Here is a 23711-nt window from a genome sequence, read left to right as displayed (position 1 = left end):
ACAAAAATCTGATGTGTAAACTACATGCCAAATTTTCCATCTGATTCAACACGACTGTCGTACGTGACCGCAGCATGCGTCGAGATAAAATCTGATGGTGACCAAACTTTTTTCAATTGAACTACATTGAATGTCGAATGTAGAGGCAGGAACAAACTGTACCATCTGACATTATCTGATCCGTCTTTACATTGTAGCTATATGTGGATCCGATTACACAAGATCATTCAAATCTCATGCTGTTGCAGTAAAATCTGACCCACAAAATCTGATCAAAATCTCCAGTGGAGTTTAGTCCTTTGACATAAAGTATCTCTGCATTTGTATAGAAAAAGTATTAGAAAACTCTGTACTTTATACCTGTCATTTACTAGGCATTAAATCCATGGTTCCACTCAGTGATGTTGATTTGGACCTGGACATCTCTATGAAGTCTATCACCATTGTGGATTTTATGGTTATACTGTATACTGTATACTGTATATGAAGAATACAATATTATAATTCTCTAGTTTAAAATTGTTCACTCATCTCCATACTTTGAGCATTAGAACATGACAATAAATATTCTGTAATTTAGATTTAAAGGGCTTCAAGGCATGTGCACAAGCCCAAATGCACCTAAGGGACCGAAACAGACAATTTTACTCTGAACACCTTTGATTCTCATTGGATCACAGCCGGTCTGTGTAAACAGATTACCCAATCTGCATGTGCATCAGTCACTGGTAAATGTATACATAAAGGGGTCACACGAGCAGAGCAGCTCTATTGGCTATTCATGTGAATATTATGCAGCTCTTTGGCCCCTTGACTAACTGGATGAATAACCCAAATATTGGCCTTTGCATAGCATCTCCAAGTCGCAAGTGTTTTATTATAAGAAAAACATGTTCTAATATGTACCGGGAACCCGTCATTATAAATTTAGTATTTTCCTTCTGAGAAACGTTGTAAAATGCAGATTCACTTCAACACCCTGATGAACCTGTTAATTCCTATTAATCCCTGCTGTGACACAAATGAAATGTGATTTGTGTCATAAGATGTTTTTTTCTGGGCTGTTTCATAATGGCTCCTCAGGTGTAAAGGTCCTCAGTGAGTAACTTGCCAAGTATGTGAATTATTCATGCCAGCTTGTAATCAGAGGCCACCGCGCTAGAAAGCAACAGTCAGGCATAAAAATCGTAATAAACGCTGCAAATAATGTTCAACTTCCACTCTTTATACATTAAAAGGGCAGCATGGTACAAGGTCCCAGCTTATTCTGCATAATGAACAGTCCTCTGCATATTTGCTTACAGGGTCGCCATTAGAAATCACGGGGCCCCGTACAACAAAATTATCGGGCCCTCTGGACCCCGTCCACCCCAACCCCCAAGCTCCACCCCAGATCCCTCCCACTCCACATCACAGTTAAAAGACCAAACAGACATCAGTGCTAAAAAAGGTAACCCCCCACACACACAAGTTATAAAAAGCTATCGATGGTCAGGGCCCTCTTATAACTGTGGTGTCAGGGCCCCCCTTAAAAGTTTTTTTAAAAATTGGTGGTCAGGGCCCCCCTACAAGTTAAAAAAAATTGGTGAAAGAGCCCCCTATAAGTTAAAACAAAAACATTGGCGCCAGGGCCCCCCTTACAAGTTAAAAAAAATGGGGCCGCAAAGAAAATTTTTTGAAAAATACATTGGTGCCAGGGCCCCCTTACAAGTTAAAAAAAAATTGGGGCCCCAAAGAATATTTAAAAAAAAAAAAAAAACCATTGGCGTCAGGGCCCAGAGAATATTTTTTAACAAACACATTTGTGGCAGGGGCCTTTAGAGTATCAAAATAATACATTGGTGGCCAGGGGATTAAAAATAATAAAAACACAAATTGGTGTTCAGAGGAATTGAACTCGTGGCTTCAGGACTTCAACTTCGCCTCCTTTCATGACTTTGGGTCTTTTCGCCGCTTCAGGACTTAAATTTCGTCTGTTTTTGTGACTTCAGGTCTTTTCGCCACTTCGTGACTTCAATTTCGGTTATTTTCGTGACTTCGGGTCTTTTTTTGCCACTTCAGGACTTCAATTTCGTCTATTTTCGTGACTTCGGGTCTTTTCAACGCTTCAGGAGTTCTACTTCGGCTATTTTGGTGGATTCGGGTCTTTTTGCAGTTTCGGGATTAAATTTCGGCTGTTTTTGTGCCTTCGGGTCTTTTCACTGCTTTAGGATATCAATTTCGGCTGTTTTGGTGACTTAGGGTCTTTTCTCCACTTCATGACTTCAATTTTGGCTGTTTTCGTGACTTTGGGTCTCTTCGCCGCTTCAGGAGTTCGGCTTTGGCTGTTTTTGGCTTTTCGGCACTTCCGCATTTCGGCTGATTGTGACACTGTGACTTCGCAAATGGCCGCATGGCTTCGGTGCTGTCAAAGGGGGCCTGGCTCTTTTGAAAGTGCAGGACTCCCCTTCAGGCCCAGGACACCTGTACCCCCTGTCCCCCATGATGGTGGCCCTGTTATATGGATTTTAGTGGGAGCTGTCATATTGTTTGCTTGTGATGAGCCATATCTCACAGCATTCTTTAGCCAGTGTAGGGTCATGGCTGCCCCTGATGTCAATTCTCAGAATAAACTGTGTGTATAACTAGGTTTATTTTATTTGTTATGATCCTTGGTGCATTGCCTTCAGATAGAAACCCAGGTTCTGTACTTTTTCTGTACTTTTTCTGCACCATTATTATGATGTGCAGGGCTGGAATTGGAGAAGACAGGGGGTCCTTACAATGTAAGAATGCTCAGCCCCCTCTTTGAGGAGTGGATATTGCATCCATTGCTTGTCCTTCAGGCAGCCCTTGCAGCTGTTTTTAATCTATAAATCCCAGCATGCTGGCTGCAAGGGGGATGTGGGAGTTACAACAGCTGGAGGGCCATAGGTTGGACATCCCTCAAGTATATACTAAAATTACCAAACTATTTTTACAGCATGTAATATATATATGTTTTTACTTTTAGCAAATTTTCCTAAAGTATATATATACTTATAATATATGAAAATAGAAAATAATCAGTCCATTGTGTGACCCAGTATGGACAGCTTTTAGCTCTTTTACTAATTGTTTATGCTAATATTCATTTCAAAGTAAAAGTGAACGTACTGCGGCTGAGAGCCCAAATGGTATTTTGCCTTTTCATCTTAGAATGTACACACTGCAGCAGATGTTAGCACTAAAGCTGGCCATAGACGCAAAGATCCGATCATACAAATCCTCGATTCGTACGATTTTTGGATCATGTGTGGAGTGTCCCGACATTTATCTTGCCATGCCAATCGGTCGATCGTACAGGTTAAAAGATTTCTGTCAGCTGACGATAGGGTTGCCACCTTTTTAAAATTTCTTTACCGGCTGGTGGGGGGGCGGAGACGCAAATGGGCGGGGCGTGACATCAAACAGCGGGGCGTGACATCAAAGGGGGCGGGGCCGCATCACGGACACTAAACGAACCACAAAGAAAAGGTAAGTTCAAGGGGATTGGGGGCAGGCCGAGGGCTCTTTTTAATTGTATTACAAATTTTCCGGCAGCTACATTGCCTGTAAATTTGTAATACCGGCCCCGGCCTTGGCAAGCCAAATGCTTTTATACAGATCATGGAACTCCGAAATCCTGAAAAAAAGCTTGAAATCCATTGGGCTTTTTTTTTTAAAATGGTGTCATTGAAATAGGTGTATCATGTTAATTGTTTATCAATGCAAAAGGATAGTTTCCCACACATACAGGATCTGGCTACTGATACAGCTGTTCTCTACTCCAAATGCAGCTGCCAATTCAAAACATTATCTTCTTATTTTGGAGACAATTGGCTGGTTATACCAAGTTACCATACAATAGCCTTAATGTTGGCTGTATTGTGAATATTACATGGATTTATTACCAGTAACAAATGCTTTTGGGTACTGTTATATAATAATAAACATGCAGCTATCTGCAATCGCTCCAAAATTTTTTACTTGGCTCGAGGTAGTCCCCATTCATAACCTTCTGGAGAAACAGTGAAATGTACTGGGGGCACACAAAGGAAACAGGATTAGATCTGCTGAAGCAGGCTGTGAACAAGGAAGAATAAATAGCCTTTCAGACACATTATCTCAATGCTGCCGCTCATAAATTTCTACTAATCATAAACACAATCACTGAGCCTTAGCAGAATTTCTTCAATAAAGACAATGATGTGGAGTCTAAAGAAATAGTAAGGGGTCACAACTACAAGTGCAGAGAGCAATTTTGGACACAATATGCCATGTTTTTTTAACCACAGTGCAGCATTTCCAGGACTAGGCTGGAGGTAGCTCCATGACTCCGCAGCATCAATAGACACCTGTACACCATTCCTCAGAGAGCCAGGTAACACACGCGCCATGCATTTTATTTAGGGGCACATTTACTTAGCACGAGTGAAGGATTAGAAAAAAAAATACTTCGAATTTCGAAGTATTTTTTTGGCTACTTCGACCATCGAATTGGCTACTTCAACCTTCAACCTATTCGACCATTCAATAATCATACTGTCTCTTTAAAAAAAACTTCAACCACCTACTTTGCCACCTAAAACCTACTGAGTACCAATGTTAGCCTATGGGGAAGGTCCCAGTAGGCTTTCTAGGCAATTTCTGATCGAAGGAAAATCGTTCGATCGATGGATTAAAATCCTTCAAATCGTTCAATTCGAAGGATTTAATCGTTCGATCCAACGATTTTTCCTTCGATCGTTCCATCGAACGAATTGCGGTAAATCCTTTGACTTCGATATTCGAATTCGAAGGATATAACTTCGATGGTCGAATATCGAGGGTTAATTAACCCTCGATATTCGACCCATAGTAAATGTGCCCTTTAGTGTAGGATGGGTGATAGAAGCAGACCAGAACAGATGTAGTGGCTGAACACTTTGATCAGCTGATGCCATATTTTTTTATTATAGCACAAACCCTCGCTATGACAAACTCCCCTTTTTCCATTCATAGGTAGGACAAATATAGCATAACGTTCAGCTTTTTTGATGACTCTGGATCTCAAGTTGAAACTAATGGCCTTTTACTGAGCAGATGGGACCCGCTGTTCAAGTTAAAAAGCGGAATAACCAATTGACAAATTGCACGAACGCTCTAAAACATGAGTCATTACATGTCAGATCCAAATGCTATTTCTTTTTGTGAGTCAATCATATAGTGCTAACGAATAGAGTGCGGAAGGAGGCACCTGAGCTGAAAGAAGCTGGAAATGTCCCTATTTCCCAACATATATCAATATACTGTACTATCACACACACAGGACGCTGCTAAATAATGTAGCATATTTCTCCAGTTTCTCAATGGTTTAGGGATGTACTTTTCCAAAATACCAAGTTTTCTAAATATACAGATGTAAGTTCGTTTTATTCTCTGCATACAGTATGCTACAGAATAAAAGGTTATTCTCACAGGCCACTGATTTGTGCAGCATAGTATTGTATTTTTAGCCTCAAGGGCAGCCGTCACAATTCAGATGTGATATTTGCACAGGCATAACTACACAAACCTGCACTATATGTGTTCATTACACTGTGCTCTTAAATTATATTATCAAGCAGTTTGTTCTTATACTGTATAAATCAGAATCATCTCACCTTCACAGGTGCTTTCAACAGTGGCTTAACTATAGAGGAAGCAGACCCCGTGGTCACTGGGGGTAACGCGCACCGGGCCCCTCCAAAAAAATGTTGCCGGAGGGGGGAGGCTGGTACGTTCTTGTTTTGCTGCTGGCTTTCAACTTTTACTTATACAAATCAGCTTGAGTCACAAGTACTTTATGTGTAAATGAAATTGGATGTTTTAGACCGGAACATTTTCCCCATTTGACATTATTACCTTGTGTACAGCAGCTTCGAGTAAGTGTAGAAATATCCCCCACCTGCCCCAAAAGCTTCCCTTCTTGTACATGCTTCTAAATTGTGTTGGTGCCTGCTGCATATTCCATGTGCCCAGTCCAATATAAGGTTTGACCATAGCACTTGACATGCAGTTGGCTGTGCCTCCAGGGACACAAGAAAACCATTGCTAGCCAACAAATTAATGTCCATTTTGGGAAATCACATCCAAATTGTGCTGCACGTTTTACTTACTGCATTTGTGTTCAAAGAGCTTTACATCCAAAATACAGTGTGAATAATTGGCGTAGTGTCCAATAAGGAATGTCTGCAGAGCATGCTGGAGTTATTTCTCTTCTTCTTTAAAGATGTGAGAAAGTGGGCATTGGTATCCCCAGTCACCCAAAGGTAATTGACTTTAGACAGAAGGTATAAAGTTTTTTTTTTTAAATCTATGATACATCAAGCAGAGTGCTTTTCACCTTTTTTCAATTATAGTGCGAAAGGTAGAAACATACTATAACTTGAAGAGTGACCCCCAATATGTAATAAAAGGCACCATGTTTTCCCAGGTACAGTAACCTAAAGCAACCAATAACCAAAATTACTTTTTAAGCAGCTGACCCATAAATGCTGCCTGCTGATTGGTTGCTATGGGTTAAGGCTCCTGGATAAACTTAGTGTCTTTTATTACATAACCCCATTAGAATCTAAAGTGTAATGCAATGAACTTGGACCTGTGCACTCATATCCTACCTTGCTTTGGAGGCAAAGAGTATTCCCAGCTTGCCCAAACTGCCTTCACGCATCATCTGTACCTGTTCTTGCAATGTTTCCCTGAGTTGTTCTAGAATATAACAGTCTTTTCTATTAGTTCTATTAATATGTCACAGCCTCTATTTCCCCCACACCACCAGAAGACTAATTAATTCATCCTCCGAGGCAGAAACCATCACATCAATAATTATAGTCCCTCGTAAATAAACCTTTCTATGCTGTTTGCATAATAAATCATCCCAAATTATGAAAATTTCCTGTTTTTTTAATGCACATATATTAGTACAGATTTATATGAACCTGGTAGTTGGTAGTTTCATTGTTAAAGCCTACAATGGTCTTTCATTATGTCTCTTTGTCACCAGGAGAAAACATGACTTTGCCTTATTGTACTTTTACTGTATGTGCTCCGCAACTTGTTTAGCCACATCATTTGCTCAGCAGCCAAGATATTGAATGTAGGGTGGCCATAGGTTTTCCAGGGGATATGATAGATTTGTGTTTTTAGTGCACTGTGTTGGGCATGATAGCAGAATAAGGCACAATTAACTACCTGTTACAGATAATAGTTCCCAGCAGATGTAGTAAAGACTGGTATGCAGTTATACCAGGCAGGTAAATGAGATATGAAAAAACATGTGTCACCTTGATACATGAGGGGTGAAATCCATAGGGGTCACAGAGCCAAGAGCAAGAGCAACTCACAGACACAGGAGAGATTCAAACTATCAATTAGCAAATTGTGTAGTACATTGTATTAAAAAAAAGAGCCAACATTTCAAATCAGACAGGTGACGTAAAATACCCAATTGACTTATTGATGTCATTTTGAGTGTGTGTCTTGCCTTCTGTATCTGAGATACAAAACAGTCATCAAAAGTCTTCGGTGTTTGATGCTTTTAAAAAAACAATATATATTTTTTTTTTGTCTTGGTCTGAAGTTTCAGAAATATTTGTGTTACTTCCCACAGTGTGTTTCTGTAATGAAACTATCCAAATACTATTCCCATGAATCCCCCATAGAGCCACAAATCACATTGCACAGCAATCTTCCCATTTTATAAAGCAGGAAGCCTTGACAGCATGATTCATTTTATGGGTCATCAAAAAAGTATCACAGCCGACAAGGTAAAGTAAAATCTCTAGAAGGGGAGTTTGGAAACACAGGGGTTTTAACAATGACAAAATGAAGGGCAATTGGTTAGCTCAGCTCCTGTGACATTTATAAAAAAATAATATTTAACCAGTTAAGTGCCAGGGATTGTAATAGCCATGACATTTGGCAACCAGAGTTCTAAGCTCTGTAGAGTATACAGTTCTGGGTTCTGTATTATGGGTCTCTTGGTTTAGTAACGTGTGGTTTCATTTAAGATTGACCAGCAGTAAAACGGTTAATTGGAGGTTACACATAGCTGACAGTTGCTGGTGAAAAGCTTGCCCAGGTGTAAGAACTCAAAGTAACCAATTCAATATCTGTTTTTATACAGCTGACCGACTACTGCCACCTGCTAAATGGTTGAAATGGGTTATTAGACTTAGTTTACATTTTGCACCTTTTGTTATATAACTAGTTGCAGATATTTATTTATGTATCAACATTTATTAAGTTGAACCCATTTTGTCAGTTAATAACAATGCAGAGAGTAATGGTTACTTCTTGTTTGCATTTAAACTGGACAGTCCTATTTTAAAGGAGCTGTTTGGTTTCAAGGGCTGCAATGCCATCCAAAATTCCATACTAATGCAGGGTGCATAAAGTCATAGATCTGCTCACAACAATAATTGCTATAATAATTGCTCTAATTGGTCTGTACTCTTCCTAGGGGTGTAACAAGAACATGCAGGAATGATTATGGCCACCGGAATTAGTGAAGCCCTTGAGATGTCACTGAACTCCAAATACCAGCACCCCCTATTAAGCTGTTTGCTGGGATTCTGGGAGCTGAGCTTCAATTACATATGGAGGGCCACAGCTAGAATACGTTGGGCCTAATTAACAGCCTTTTACTGGAAAACCTCTTTAATACATGCATTTAAAGGAATCATTGAACCTAAGGGCACTTGAAAGTGTCTGAGAAACCTGTGCCACTGCTGCCCCAATATGTGCAATATGTGACCCTCTGAAAGAATTTCCACTGGAAACAGTTATTTCAGGAGTTGAACATAATCTGGCCTGCAGCCTTGTGATAAATCAGGCCGCTACATGGAAAAAGTTTGACAGCACAATAATTACAAATACTTGAACTCAGGATACACAGGCCTTCGTCTGCTTGGATTCTGTGTCACCATGTGCCAAGTGCTGACCTTTCCGTTGTGACAGGGAAACACATTACACTTGTAGGCCAGGTTTAATTAACATCCTTACTAGGCGCTTGTATTGTTGTGCAGTAACATGTGGCCTGCCTCGCCACTCTTATCCCTCTCCATCATGAGGGACTTAAATGAGCACTAGCTGCTAACACTGGCCACAATTCTTCAGCAACTAATGAAGCCATTCAAACTTTCTCACTTTTATTGATTTGCCACATTATTGCATTTCCCTTTTTTTCATTTAAAAATGGAAAGTTTGTAGTGCAGAAAAGATTTGATATCTGCTCCGACCACACAGACATAAAAGTTTACAATGCAGATCTCGGCTGGTTAACTAGAGAAATTGTAACATGCTCTATTCAGGGTGATGTGAGGCTAAGAGATTGTGCTTAGAACTTGTGTGCCTGTGTCTTGTCAGTACTCGAAAGATCAGATGAAAAGGAAACTGTTTGGGAAACCACATTATTTGCTAGCAGTTTAACTAAGGGTAGTAGATGGGGAGACTGACTCTGTTTTCTCCACTACATATAGATGAACTATGTGGCAAAGCCAGGCCAGAGAGAAAAGGTCTCCAAGATCATGGTTTCTGCTCATCCTCCCCTCACCCACTCACCAACAATAATACCCCCATTGCTGATCCTTTTGTCCCAACAGTACTTCTTCCTTTCTACCCCTACCTGCCACCATGTACAATACTTGCTCAGGTATAGCACTGTCTTAGAACTCATCCTCACTAATAATGGGGTGGAGAAGGCAGCAGAGGCATATATCTAAGGCTGTAGAACTAACTCCCTACCTCAAGCCTCTTATGGTTTCCTCTAGTTTCAGCCCTGTTATATGGGGATTATTGCGGCTACTTTATGAGAAATGAGGCGGCAATCACCTTTCTTTAAATATATTGGTTAGGTATGTTGGGAAATGCATCATATGAAACTGAATGGGAGATTTGTATATTATACAGGTAGTTGTGAATTAATTGGTATCCCTACTAGTGCTCTATTACTCATCTCACTGTTATCTAACACCTTGCAATTACCATGTCAACTTTACTTGCCAATATTACCTTCTAATGAACCTTCAGAAGGGAACAAGAGCTGCAGGGGTTCAGAGCTATAAAATAGTGTATGAATGGCTCCAGCAACAGCATCAAGAAGTGTGGACAGAGTCGGCAGATCAGGCAGCATTAGGCTATTGGCAACAGGGTGGCAGAATGTGGATAGATCCTCCCTTATGGAATCAAAGGAGAAAAAAGTCTTGCATTTTTATTACCTTTCTTTATTAATTCCTATTCAAACCTTGTGTTGCTGTACAGAAGAGAAGAAGTTACATTTACAAGCAACAGCTGCTATCCAGAAATACATAGGTTACCTTTTCACTTGGTTCCCTAGGAAACCTGCCTGATGGGCATGTTTCCTGAGATGTTACAGGTAAAAGACACAAAAGCACTCATTTACTAATGCAGGTGTAATGTGTGCCCACAATGCAACATTACTTAGCAGAATTCCAGTGTAATTGCAGACACCCGCTTATTTGCTTCCCCACTGGCAGATGTGTATTTTGCATCAGTGAAAGTAATAAATGTTTCAGGCAGCAGAAATGGAATTACCAAATCATTCATTAGGTGCAAATCAGATGCAAATCTTTTGGGTGCAGAGGTGCAATATACATAGGGAGCACTTGGTGCAGGTGTTTGCAGGTAGCAAGTGTAGTTCTCCTTTGCTCTATATACCCACTGTTTGTTACCCACAAAATTGTAGTGAGTAGGAGAGGCTGAATAGGAAATGCCTACAAGGCTTATCTGCCTCACAAGGATACACTGTTGCCAAACCCAGGCAGAGCTGAATTTTTGGGCAAATTGCCTGTTCTTCTGGTCCATTTTGGAGCCCAAACATTTTTTGTTCACACACCAGCTGTGTGGTAGTAATTTCCAAGAAACAAGAGTTAAATAAATGATGCAGCAACCTGCTGTTTGATAAATATACCTTGCAGACTTTTGTTGCTGTGGTTCTACTAAACAAATGCTTTATATAGTTTCAGAAAGGCCAATTCTACCAAACTGATTGAAACACTACATTGCCTCTAAACCATGTCCAAACAATTGTTTATTTTAAGTGATTTTACCATGTTTTGATTATTTGTAACCATTTTCTGCTTAGAACTCATTGTACAGAATGAAATCCTGTTTGATGACTGTGTGTATTATCTGTCTTCCTGAGATGTTTGATCTTCTCTCTCGCTCTCTTGACTAAAGGAAAGGGACAATGGGAGAAAGTATTGCTGTTCCCCTTTACATCATCTGTTGTATTAAAGCAAAAGGACAGAAAATTCACAGAAGCGTAATCACACAGGGAATAACAGCGACGGGACCCGGGCTGCAATCATCTCTCTGATTAATACTCCCTTCCACACACTAACATTAGCTCTGTTGCTGTATATTGTCTGGTGGTGTTCCAAACACTATTAAGCCACAGGAACAATGAATAGTCATTGGCAGGTTCTCACAGTTTACTGCATTTGGAAATAATATGTGTTCTGTAATATCAGCAGGCATAGCCCAACATTTTTCCCTTGATTCAGTCCATGTAAAGTAGGGAGATTCCACCATACAAATATTGTACTTTTTCTCCTGCTATCGCTGAAGAAATACATTTACAGATGCAGAAAAGCACACTCAGTTATATGAAACTGCTGACATGGTTGAGTCTGTTGGAGAATCTGCTACATTAGACTGTCAGTAGAGTTTATGATGTCATGGCAATTGAATTATGAAATCATCACGAGAAGGGATGTCCAAAGCCTCGGGTTTCAAAGAAAGGGCAAACAAGAAAGCAGGGGTATCCTGAAAACTAGAACACATGAATAATTAGTATCCAGTTGAACCAAAGCCAAAGTCTTACTGTCATGTTTTTAAAGAACAGGACAAGTGGAGGTAACACATTTTTACACTCAAGAGGTGAAGCTGTTTTATAGATTAAATTCACATTTAAATATTGTATGAGTACTGGTTGGTATTATCAGAATAACATTACTAATATTAAAGGGTGACTTCCATATTTGGTCAAACCCCACAAATTAGTGCATGCCAACAAGGAGTTAATGCAGCACAGGATAATTTACCACTGTACCCCAATGCATGGTACCATGACAATTATCCAGATTCAATTCTACTAGGGCAGAAAATTGGAATTAGAATTGCCCCTTGTTGGAGACAAAAACACAGGACATGACTTTTTAGTAGATCAATAAATCAATGTACAAGTGCATTGCTTGGCTTTCCAAACCAGAGAGATCTCATTTTCAATTCAGTAATCTAGAAAATGTGCAGTTTATGTATAGGAAAGAAACTTATGTTTATTTCATCCAAAACCTTCTGTGAGTTTTCATACAATGAAAGGTAACCTCAGTGGATTGTGGACTTTGTGTGGTTTGAGAGTTTGCTTGGAGAAAAAATCTGTTTGTGTAATTTTTATAATGATTGGCTTAGGTACTGGCAAGCTGATTACGCTTATCACATTCCTTGGCTGGTCAATAGCACTCACATTTAAGAAGGCTACAGCCGCACGTAGTATGTTTGTTGCTATTTGAATAATGAATGAAACACATTGTCTCCCATCTGCTCTAGGGAATTTGGTTCCATGTATTGTTAAACATGTAAAACAAGGACACGTGCAACATAATTTCTTGTTAGGGACTGATCTCTAGACATTAACATTGACAATAACATAGTGCTGTACGATGCAATGTGAAGATCAGGCTTAATGCATCATTTTATTAGTTCCTTCTTTACAGTATGTGTAAGGTGATGGAATGACAAATTGGTATTTGTAATATTTAAGGGGAGATTCAGCTCTGTTGAATTTAAGGCAAATATAGACTAAGCACTAGCAAGCAACACAGGCAATTTACCTGCTACAAGGAGAATGGTCATGCTTCTCCACAGAGCAAGGATCAGAAACCTCTGGCTTTTCAGCTGTAGCTGAATATAACTACCAGAATCACCCATCAGCTCTTTGTTATATTGAGGTAATAGGAGCCATAGTTCAGCAACTGATGAAAAGACACAGATTTTTGATAGAAGTGATTCTACAGTTTATTGGATGACAAAGCAATAGCTCCATAAAATAAAAATGACACAGTATTGTCAGAAAACAACCAGGTAGTAGTTGAGGTAGTAGGGATGATACCTATTCTATCTGTACTTCTGTTGTAATTGCCTCTTTGGAAGGTTTACATTCACTTTAAAGAGATACAGCACCTTATCTCCATTTACATTTTTGTAATAAATATATTTATAGATGAATGTATAAATATAAACCTTGGGTTCCCCAAGTTTTATAGTTTTTTATAGTTTGAAGTTTATTGTGATTATTCCATTGTTTGATGAAGTGTTTCCATAATGTTTTCCTATTTCCTCCCAAAAGCCCTTCTGTATTATTTATTTTGAAGTGAACAACATCTTCAGGAATTCCCAGTTCTGGCTCAAGTACATACTGTAGGTACTTCTGTTGTCTATACACCATCAAACATTGTATTAGAACATGTATAATTTGAAAAAGATCCTCAGTAGTGAAAAGTGAACATGCATCATTTTGTGTCACTGATACAAAATGATAGTATGGTTGTGTTTTTATATCTGCACTAGCATAAACATTGATCAGTCTTGTAAGAGAAGCTCCTCTCCAATGTGCTAGAACTGTTCTTCTTAAAAAAACAAGGCTTTCCTGTTGCCAATTTCTTCCAAATATGTTGCCCATTGGTTGATATGGAAGGCAAGTGGCAAATAATTATAACATCTGCATTTTTTCAGCACAACAAACTGTGGTGTTTGTGGAAAAATAAACCACACGGTGAAAGTCTAGCACATATGTCGCCACAAAAATTCTAGAATATTAGATTTCTTTGTAGGTTATTTCAAATGTCTCCGGTATAAATGCCAAGTTGTCCATACTTTGTTCTAAAGACAACAATTGATCTTTTAGATTATTTGTCCTGCACAGAGAAGAGAACCCAGTATCAGGTTAGAAGCTTTTCCATAATAAAGTAATAGAATAGTTATCAGGAAGTAGACTAGGCGGCTACTCATACCAATAAGATATATAGGGGGAACATCCTAGACGGAGTGAAGCACAGAAAGGGTTAGCCCTCATGTATCTTTGATACATCTGCTATTCATCTACTGTGTGTTTTCCCAGATAACTCAAACAAAACAATCCTGACTTCAACATGGTCCGATGGACTTGAAGGACAATTGAGTGACAATTGAGATTGAAAAGTGCATTTCTGATAAAGCTGCAAACTAAAAGCATATGGAACAACCCTCTTGATGTATGTTCTCAAATAAGATCAGATTGGATTTCTATTAGCTTTCCCCCTCAATCTTCACTAACTAACCAGTCGGGAGGATTTGCAAGTTTTTATGAGGTCACCACTGCAGTACTGAATTGAAACCAAGATTGCGAAATATGTGGGCTCAGCTAAGACATCAGCCAGTAGGGTGCTGTTGTGTTATTACACCAAAAAATTTTGAGATTTTTATTTTGTTCATTAGAAATATTAACATTCACAGCAGGTCCTTTGTGAATGAACAGGAAATGTTGGTATAATTAATGCTGCCCTGGAAAGCATTAAGGATAGATAAACTGCTGGACATAATATCCATAGGATCCATAGAGATTGGGGCCATTTTTGTCTCTTTCAACACCTGCGCATTTTTTTTTCTATAGACTGCTCTTTTATGTTCTCTTCCTCTTGGCCCACTTCACTGAACAGTCTGAGACTGTACAGGAACCCCCATCATGTTTATATGTCCACTTGGGGTTGTTTAAGTAAAGTCAACATTAAAATACATTAGAAATGCACTGCTGGAGCACACAAAAAATATTTTGTCTGCATCAGATAGAGCGAAGCAGCGCATACTCTCTCTCTCTCTCTCTCTCTCTCTCGCTCTCTTTCTATATATATATGCAAACATACAATATGTGTTTATATGACACATAAATAGCTGGTAACCTCTATTAGTCCCTTCCATAATTAGATAAATACAGGTATGGGACATATTATCCAGATTGCTATGAATATACAGATTAATATGGAGTCTATGGGAGATAACCTTCTTGATATTTGGAGCTTTCTTGATAACGGATTTCCCTTATAATGAAATAAATTGCATATGTTCTGGTAATACTAAACCATGCATTTTAAAACACAAACTACTTTAGTATCATGGAATGAATTTGCAGGGTTTCCCATATATAAAACATGGGACCATTTGTGACTACATAAATTGCGACTTATTTACAATGGGTTGAAGAACTGGTTAAAGTCGGGTGAGCCCTAAAATATTTTTCCTCTCAAGGGTTATTGGCAACAAACAGGTAAAAGCTGTCCTTGGCTGGGATTTATGAGTTTATTTGCTGGCTTGGACAAGGCATCTTATTTGAATTGATTTATCAAGATTGCATTGAAGTTATTTCCAATAAACGCATTAATTCAGCGCACATCATCAGCAATCCAATCATTATTCTCTGCAACACCCTCAGCACGAAGCTCACCTCTCCGATTTCCTTTTTTCTGCAGGTCAGTTGGTTTCCCTGGCTAGCAATGACGGCTCAGTCAAGCTGTTGGTCCTCTCAGCTGGAGAGCCTGGACAGACACGAGGATGATGTTCACTCAGTGTGTAACCTTCAATCACAATTGGGATTACCTGATCTCTGGAGGCTCTGATGGCACAGTCCGAATCTGGTCCTGAAGAAGAGTACATGCAGCTGTAAATAATGCAGTCATTTGCACAAAGACAGCAACATAATTCATTTTATGCAATTTCTTCAGCCTGAATACATGTTTTGCAGTTGTATGGTCCTGTGCTTTATTTTAATATACTCATTATAGCAATCAAATGCATTTTGCATTTGCTGCACCGCTATCATAATGTGAGCAATGATTTTTTTTCCCAGTTCTAACCAAAGATATTACAGCGGTAAGAGTGTATGAGAATTAGGGATGCACCGAATCCAGGATTCGGTTCGCGATTCAACCTTTTTCAGCAGGATTCGGGCAAATCCTTCTGCCTGGCTGAACCGAATCCTAATTTTCATATGCAAATTAGGGGTGTGGAAGGAACTCACGTGACTTATTGTCACAAAACAAGGAAGTAAAAAATGTTTAACCCTTCCCACCCCTAATTTACATATGCAAATTAGGATTTGCATATGCAAATTAGGATTTGGCTCGATATTCAGCCGAATCGGGGGTTTGGCCGAATCCAAAATAGTGGATTCTGTGCATCCCTAATAACAATGAACTAAACCTGGAAACTGGGCATTTCTATAGTATCAAAGATCCTCGAGATCTTCTCCCTACTCCCAGAGGTACACGAATCCCTTTAACAGTATTTAAACCTATCAGTTTGCGGCTTCAGTAAATACTTCGACCACAGAAAAGCAAAATAATGAATGTTGGATAATGCATTATCCATGGGCTTGAATGCAGACAAAATGCAGGCTCAGGCTTAAAGGATTTATAATGTTCAAGGGCGAACATGTATTGCCATATACAACACTTGCAGAGCAAAGACCTGTGATGTCTTACCTGTAAAGTAATATAATTTACCTCTGTATCTAAAATAGTAATAGTGGTCACTGCACCGTGAACTATCCAGATGCCTAAACTAATCATTGAAATGATTTACAATTTTATGTTTATGTGCTAACTGAAAAGTAGAACCAATTGCAGGGTTCTAAATTATATTTACGGCCCTATTTACTATTCAACTGACGCTATAAACAAGTCAGCATTGTAAATTAGGTCTAACTTGGGACCCTCTCGCTGCCGTTGCATTAAAATTCCCAGCGACCTTTAACTACCAGTGGATGGTGCCGGCTGTCGTTCTGCGATAGTTGAATGGTAGCAAGTTAAACATCACTATCATAGACATTTTTTTTTCCCTTGCAGCGTTACACAAGTAGTTAACTGAAGGGAAGGGGGGGAGAGCCCCAGCCCACGTTAGGTGATTCTGTTCTTTATTTCATCAGTTTTCCCCCCTAGCGTCTCTTCTGCTACGGACTGGAGCGTTGCTGTGTCGCTGTTGCGTCCTGCTGTGCAGTGGAGGAAACGCTGCGCCTCTGCTGCTGTTGCTGTTGTGAGTGCGTGTATCAGGGGCGCTGTGTGCCATTGTACTGCCGGGCGACTCTCTCTCTGGGAACAGCTCAGAACAGCGCGACTCTCTCTGGGTACAGCTCAGCGCGACTCTCCGCTGTCCGTGGTGCTGATCTCTGCTTGGCGTCGCTTGTCAATGGGCAGAGCTCTATTCAAGTCAGTTCACTTCTTGACGGAGCTCGGAGCCGCTGTCCGTGGTGCTGAAGACAAACAGCCTGTTGTATGAGTCGCATTGCTGTCCATGGTGCGGATTATAACTATGCCCGGGGTGCTACAGTCAAGCAGTGTTTAGATGGAGACAAGAGCATTGATGTGTTCGTAATGATGAAAAAGCAGCCACTTGGGAGCTAATCATTGTTGGGGTGTTGTTTGCTCCCCCATATTATCTCTATTGTGGTGCTGAATTGACTCTGGTTGTGAAGCAAAATGTTGGTTGTATTTATTGTATTCTCACACTGCAGGGTGATCACCTGAAATGTAAAAAGTTATGAATTCCCCTTGTTTTTTATCCTCTGGCTACTTTTCTGACTGCAGCCTCCCACTGAAGCAACATATTGCCATGGTACGGAGGGTGTTCCAGGCTGGGCAGAGGCTGAGCTTCATGCTGTTGCTGTTTGTGCTGCTGAAATCATAATATACACATGCACATACACACACCGCCTCCTCATCTGCCGCTGATTGAGGGGAACCCAACCGAACGGGATATATTGCAGTTGGGACTCCAGTGCAAGTACCAGAAGGTCACAATGAGCTGTGGATTAATCTCTGTGTATTGTGGGGTCATCGCTGCATATTAGTAAACCAGGCTGTGCAGAGCTGGGAATCCTGGTGGCAATACTGTATGCATACCAAATCTTCTGTTCTGTGCCATGGATGGAAACCTGAAAGGACACGCTTTAGATCTTCCTAAAATGGGCCCTTCTGACACCTAGGATGGGATAAATATGGATGGTTATCCATTGGCACAAGGTTGTCCTGCTATTCTTCAGGATTAACCCCCTTAAAGGTAAGGAAATTGATAACATGTGCTATCAGGCATTGCACCTCTCATGTAACCTGCCTACTGGATTATTTTAATATCTGTACTTTATCACCATCAAAATGCTTCTGTATTTATTTACTCACTGAAATAAAAGCATTATGTTAGTTAAAGCGAACACACACATATATATTTATATATATATATATATATATATATATATATATATATATATATATATATATATATATATATATATATATATATATATATGATCCATTATCCGGAAACCCATTATCCAGAAAGCTCCGAATTATGGAATGACCATCTCCCATAGACTCCATTAAAATGAAATAATCCAAATTTTTAAAAATGATTTCCTTTTTCTCTGTAATAATAAAACAGTACCTTGTCCTTGATACAAACTAAGATGTAATTAATCTTTATTGGAAGCAAAACCAGCTTTTGGGGTTTATTTAATGTTTGCATAATTTTCTAGTATACTTAAGGTATGAAGATCCAAATTACAGAAAGATCCATTATCTAGAAAACCCCAGGTCCCGAACATTCTAGATAATAGGTCCCTTACCTGTATATATATATATATATATATATATATATATATAGATATATATATATATATATATATATATATATATATATATATATATATATATATATATATATATATATATATATTATATAAAAATCCTTTGTGATCTGCACTCCACTGGAATCAAAAAACCACCCAGGTGCTACTCATATAAACATGTATAGATATAAATCCAAAAAGCATGAGTGCACACTGGGATTTACTTAAAAATATAATTTTATTTTGTTACATTAAAACAGGCCAACGTTTCGGTCCAAGTCTAGGACCTTTATTTACACAACATCCCAGTTCCATATCCTAGATTGCTTTTGTGAACAGGGCCCCTCATTGCTTTCTTAATACATCTGATCTCTTCCAAATTCACTTTAAGGGAGACTTTAATCCACATAGAAGTTACTTTGCCAGCAGCTATAATGCAAGCAGGTTGCATGTTATCTATCCCAGTCTCTATGCATAATAAAGTAACCTGTAGCATTTTGAGAAAGGATTATTGAAGATGATTTAAATGATAAGGAATTTCCAAGTCTCCTAGGCACTCAGCCTTCATTTCTATAGCCTGTAAATGCAGAGGAACCTTCCAAGTCGCTTAACAAAATTGCTTAATGCCAAACATACTGCTGTAATATCCACGGTCTCCTCTCAGTGAAGGCTACGAGAAAACTGCAGTGTCAGTGTAGCATTCATTTTATCCAGGCGTGCGGCTGTTGCTCTCAATTTTACACCTTTTCTAGAGGCTCAGGACAATTAAGAAGGAAACCTTTCTTTAAACAAGTTGTATTTTTCCTGACCTGACCTGCACATATATGAAACAGTTGATTTGATTCAGTGACTACATTTTGTCATTCATACACAGTATTTACAGTTGTATGCAGCATGCAAGAATGTGTGGGGAAGCATTGGATGGGGAAACCATTATTCCTTTTGAAACTTGTAATAAGGCTGTGGATAATTGTTTTATTCATCATTATCATCATCATTATTATTATTATTTTTATTGAACCCATTAAAGATATGTTTAATACAAGATAGAGGCTTTATTGCTCTATTTTAAGTCTACTCTGCCTTTTACTCTTTTAAACACAGTCCTTATGTGTTTCATTATTGCAATGGTGAGTCATTGCAATACTTACATGGAACAGTGGATTCACCAGAGGGGACTCACTCTCCATTCACTCATCCGACACCCTAAAGAGTTAGATTTCAGCCGAGAGAGAACTTTTTGTTTTTTCTTCCAAATTTGAATAAAATGCAGAATTTATTCAACCTGAACTCTGTGTTGTACTCTGGAACTCAGCAGTGAGGTGGCTGGGCCTCCAGTCACTTAGCAAATAGGCCCCACTTCTTTATTTGTTAAAAAGATTTCATGTTTGTGGCACACTTATTGTCCCTTTACATCCTATAAATTTCGGTGGAAAAGTCATGTTGCCCCATTGCTGTGTCCTGATGTATTTTCTCTTCCCATTGATTATGTAACATGCCCTTCAGCTATAACATTCACTTTAACAGAGATAGGGACATTCAATTTGCAGTAATTATGAACAACAACTTAGAGTTCCACCCAATCGTACATACAGATATGCTAGGAGTTGTAGCAATCACCGACTGGAGTGTTGTAAAACATCTATTATTTTGCTCACATTTTAAAAATCTTTTATGTTACACATTCCCACCCCTTTTCTCATTCATATTATTATGTGTTACAGAGCTTACTGTGAGCACATTTGTCAAAATGAGAGTGTGATACCAACTGTGGAACTCTATAACTGCACCTCCTTAGGGATTGTACACCCATGGGATTTGGTAAAGTGGTAGAATCCCCTTACTGAATTCAATAACACGTCTGTAAGCAACACATTTCAGGAGTTTCTGTCTTCCTTCCTCATACAGACCCCCAGGTGGCAAAATCGACATTTCAGACATCCGTTAGTACAAAGCTTTCACAGACAAATTCCATTCACTTTTCTTCAGACCAACCTCATCTTTGCACAAACATATAAACATATATCCCATAAACCGGAAACTGGACCTTTAGTCAACATTACAGTCACTGAAAAATTAAAGCAGTAGAGCTGCATTAAATAAAGCACTTACCCCAGTCTATAAATATGTCTCAGAGCAGCAAGTAGACCATTAGCTGGAGTGTCATCCCCTGCAGAGAAAGTATTTTCATTATTTGAAAGTGATTCATTTTTGAAGCCACCCAGAAGACTGGACAATACACTCTAAGGGATGTGGTTTAATGTCCTTAATTAAGTGAGTGTCAGACCACTGCTGCAAAGAGATACAAGCAGAATATTGGACAGAGAGTAGCAATTTTGTTATTATGATTCCATGTGCTCGAAACAATAATGCCTGATCTATTATATGACTTCAACAGAGAGAGTCGATAGTGTAAGCACTTCCATAGTCAGAACAACTTAGTGTGTCAATCACAATTACCAGTGGAAGGATTTTGGAAGAGGTTAAACTCAACTGTGAATTCTTAGTGGATTTTACTCCATGTATACACAAAAGTTGTTTGCACAGAGCAGAATGGGGCCTTATTCATTATGAAATAAAACATCAGCTGGGGATATGTGCATTGCTTTAGGCTTCTCATTCCCTGGTGTGCAGTAAAATCAGAAGCTGAATTTATGTAGTACTATTTTGAGTTTATGGTGGGATTTCTCGTACTAGGCTACTATGATTAACAATGAGATTTGTTAACTGCAAAGGACTTCATTGAAGAGAACAGATCAGGTATTTGTTTGTTTGGAGAGTGTGGATCAGCTCTCAGTAAAACATATAAATCAACACACTCTACACACTTACATTTCTCTTCTTGCTCATATTTCATGATTACACCTGGCACCTTGCCCTGATCTGCACAATTGAGTAACCGGGGAGAATAAAACAAGGCTAACTTAAAAGACATCAAACTATCTGTGGCCTGTAAAGGAGTTGTTAATAGTCACAACACAGTTTCAATTACTGCCCCATAAATAACTATTCTTTTTTTTAATTCCTTTTTATTTTTTACCAATTCTTAAATGTCAAACATAAATTGACCCCCCATGCTCCTCACTAGCCGCTAAGTAAGTCTGTTTCCTACTAAACATATTCCTTAACATGAAGATTTTCTTAAATCTGTTACAGAGCAACCATTGCAATTGTATACAGTACATTAGTTGCTGGAATCTCTCACTAAAGCTTCAGGCCAAGGTGAGGATGCATCTTGCCTTAAAGCTTTACTTAAGTATATGGAATATATGAGAGGGAAGGATACCAAAAACAGGTTTAAAACTATAACACTAAACAATACTGTTTGTGAAACTATAAAAAAAACCTATGTACAAATGCTATGAAATGTTTAGAATTGCTATATTTTATTTACTGAACTTACTGTACCAGCAGAGATTTTCAGCAGCTCTTTAATAGTAATGATCCTATCCAAATGAGCCTACTTTGATCTTGCTAGACCATCTTTTGAGTTTCAGTGACACTACAAATAGTTATAATTCCCTGTGCAGACATTTAAGATGTTAAGCCTAAGGATCAGCAGCAAACCTGCTGTAAAGTTTGTTTGTCCCGTATGCACTTGTTTCTGAGCTGCATTTATTGTAAATTAATTACTAATTAGCTTTGTATTGGGACTTTTAGACTATCTATCTACTGTATATTTTTAGTTAGTCCTTGACAGCAGCCAGCATGTGCAGCGAATCAGGAGAAACAAACATTGGGAGCTACTGGGAGCATATTTAAATTCAAATATCTTCCCTTCTAAAGGCTGTTGTTGCCTTGAGCTAGCCTTTGTTTGCAGAACAGCACCAGACTGTAATTCTTTTTGTTTAAAAAGCCTTTATTTCAGCTTAGGTCATCACAGCAACGTTTCAGGCCATGCGGCCTTTTATCAAGCTTGGTTGCCTTGAGCTAGAAAAGAAGCCCAAAACATTTGCTCCATGGTTGAACTTGATGGACGTGTATCGTTTTTCAACCTAACTTACTATGTTACTATGTTACATTTATGCTGTGAAAGATATGATGCAAAGTAAAAAAAATGGTATAGTAAGTCATGTTTTTACACTTTGCACCATACTTTCAACACTATATGAATTGTTGCAGGCCTCTGCACTCTGTTTCAGCTTGCAGAGAACTACATTTGTCCTATGAATATGGCACTGCCTGTTCCATGAAGCTGTATTCATGAGTGTCAGACACAGAAAGATACATAGACAACCCTTTACTTGCTCTTTATTCAGAAACACATGTTAGGGAATGTCAGCAGGCCACATTAACACCGTGTACTTATGAGTTGCCCTATGACAGGTGGTATGAACAAAGTTAGTACCCTCTGACACTGCCCTCTGACCCTTAAGCTGGATTCTTTTTTAGCAAGTGGCACAGAGTGCAGCCAGATCCCCAGACACTGATATCAGTATTTTTAGTTTTTGAGTGCCATGTGCAGTATGTATAGAAATGAGGAGATTAAAAAAGCATTAACAATGCAAGATGAAAGCCAAGAAACAAACAGTTAGTATGGCACAGCAGCTAAATGACACAAAACAAATCCAGACAACCCTAAATTTTGTTACCTGGTGGCAGCTGGTGCTGGAGTGTTAATAGGCACAGTTTTGCACCCCTTAGTACTCCAGCACTTGCACACTTGTTAATGTGCCTTAACTTACTTGGCTTTTATCACAAATGTGTGAGGGCCTCACCTGGCCCACGGGCCTTCAGTTAGACTCATTTTTCTTGATATACTGTAAGTATGGAGCTCCATCCAGTTTCTTGCAACCCATTTACTGCTGCTGTAGGTTAGGCAGTTATGCTTATTACCCTCCTGTTTTTGTCTATGAGTAACCAATCAACCTTTTGGGATATGTTATACAAGGTACAAAGTTTGCCACAGGTCTGGTCAACTCTATCAACTGTGGCATTTACTTATCAACTTCTTACCTTTCTAACCGATCATTCACTGTCTCCTATGATAACAAAACCTCATCTCCAGTCCACTTAA

General features: G+C 39.0%; 1 protein-coding gene and 1 long non-coding RNA gene across 4 annotated transcripts in view; one reads left to right on the top strand and one right to left on the bottom strand.

The window, feature by feature from the left end:
- Positions 1–10857: 10857 nt before the first annotated feature.
- Positions 10858–16955, bottom strand: LOC121398818. Of its 2 annotated transcripts, none has more exons than XR_005964527.1 (3): positions 16832–16955; positions 15521–15713; positions 10858–11815 (listed from the first exon to the last, which is right to left on the bottom strand). It is a non-coding gene; the product is annotated as an uncharacterized LOC121398818 (long non-coding RNA). The 2 variants fall into 2 exon arrangements; XR_005964528.1 differs by lacking the exon at positions 10858–11815 and adding an exon at positions 12230–13958.
- A 44-nt stretch (positions 16956–16999) lies between these two features.
- vwc2l.S (von Willebrand factor C domain containing protein 2 like S homeolog) overlaps positions 17000–23711 on the top strand; it is a 76407-nt gene continuing 69695 nt past the window's right edge. The window contains exon 1 of one of the 2 annotated variants that reach the window (XM_041578153.1): positions 17000–18129. The gene's annotated coding sequence lies outside the window, so the exon portion shown is untranslated. The remainder of the gene's footprint in view (positions 18130–23711) is intronic. The other variant, XM_018237764.2, reaches the window with a different exon arrangement.

The sequence above is a fragment of the Xenopus laevis genome, chromosome 9_10S (genome assembly GCF_017654675.1).
Source record: "Xenopus laevis strain J_2021 chromosome 9_10S, Xenopus_laevis_v10.1, whole genome shotgun sequence".
In the NCBI taxonomy this organism is placed as follows: Eukaryota; Metazoa; Chordata; class Amphibia; order Anura; family Pipidae; genus Xenopus; species Xenopus laevis.
Note: the sequence above shows the minus strand (reverse complement) of the source record. Positions and strands in the feature narration are given on the sequence as shown.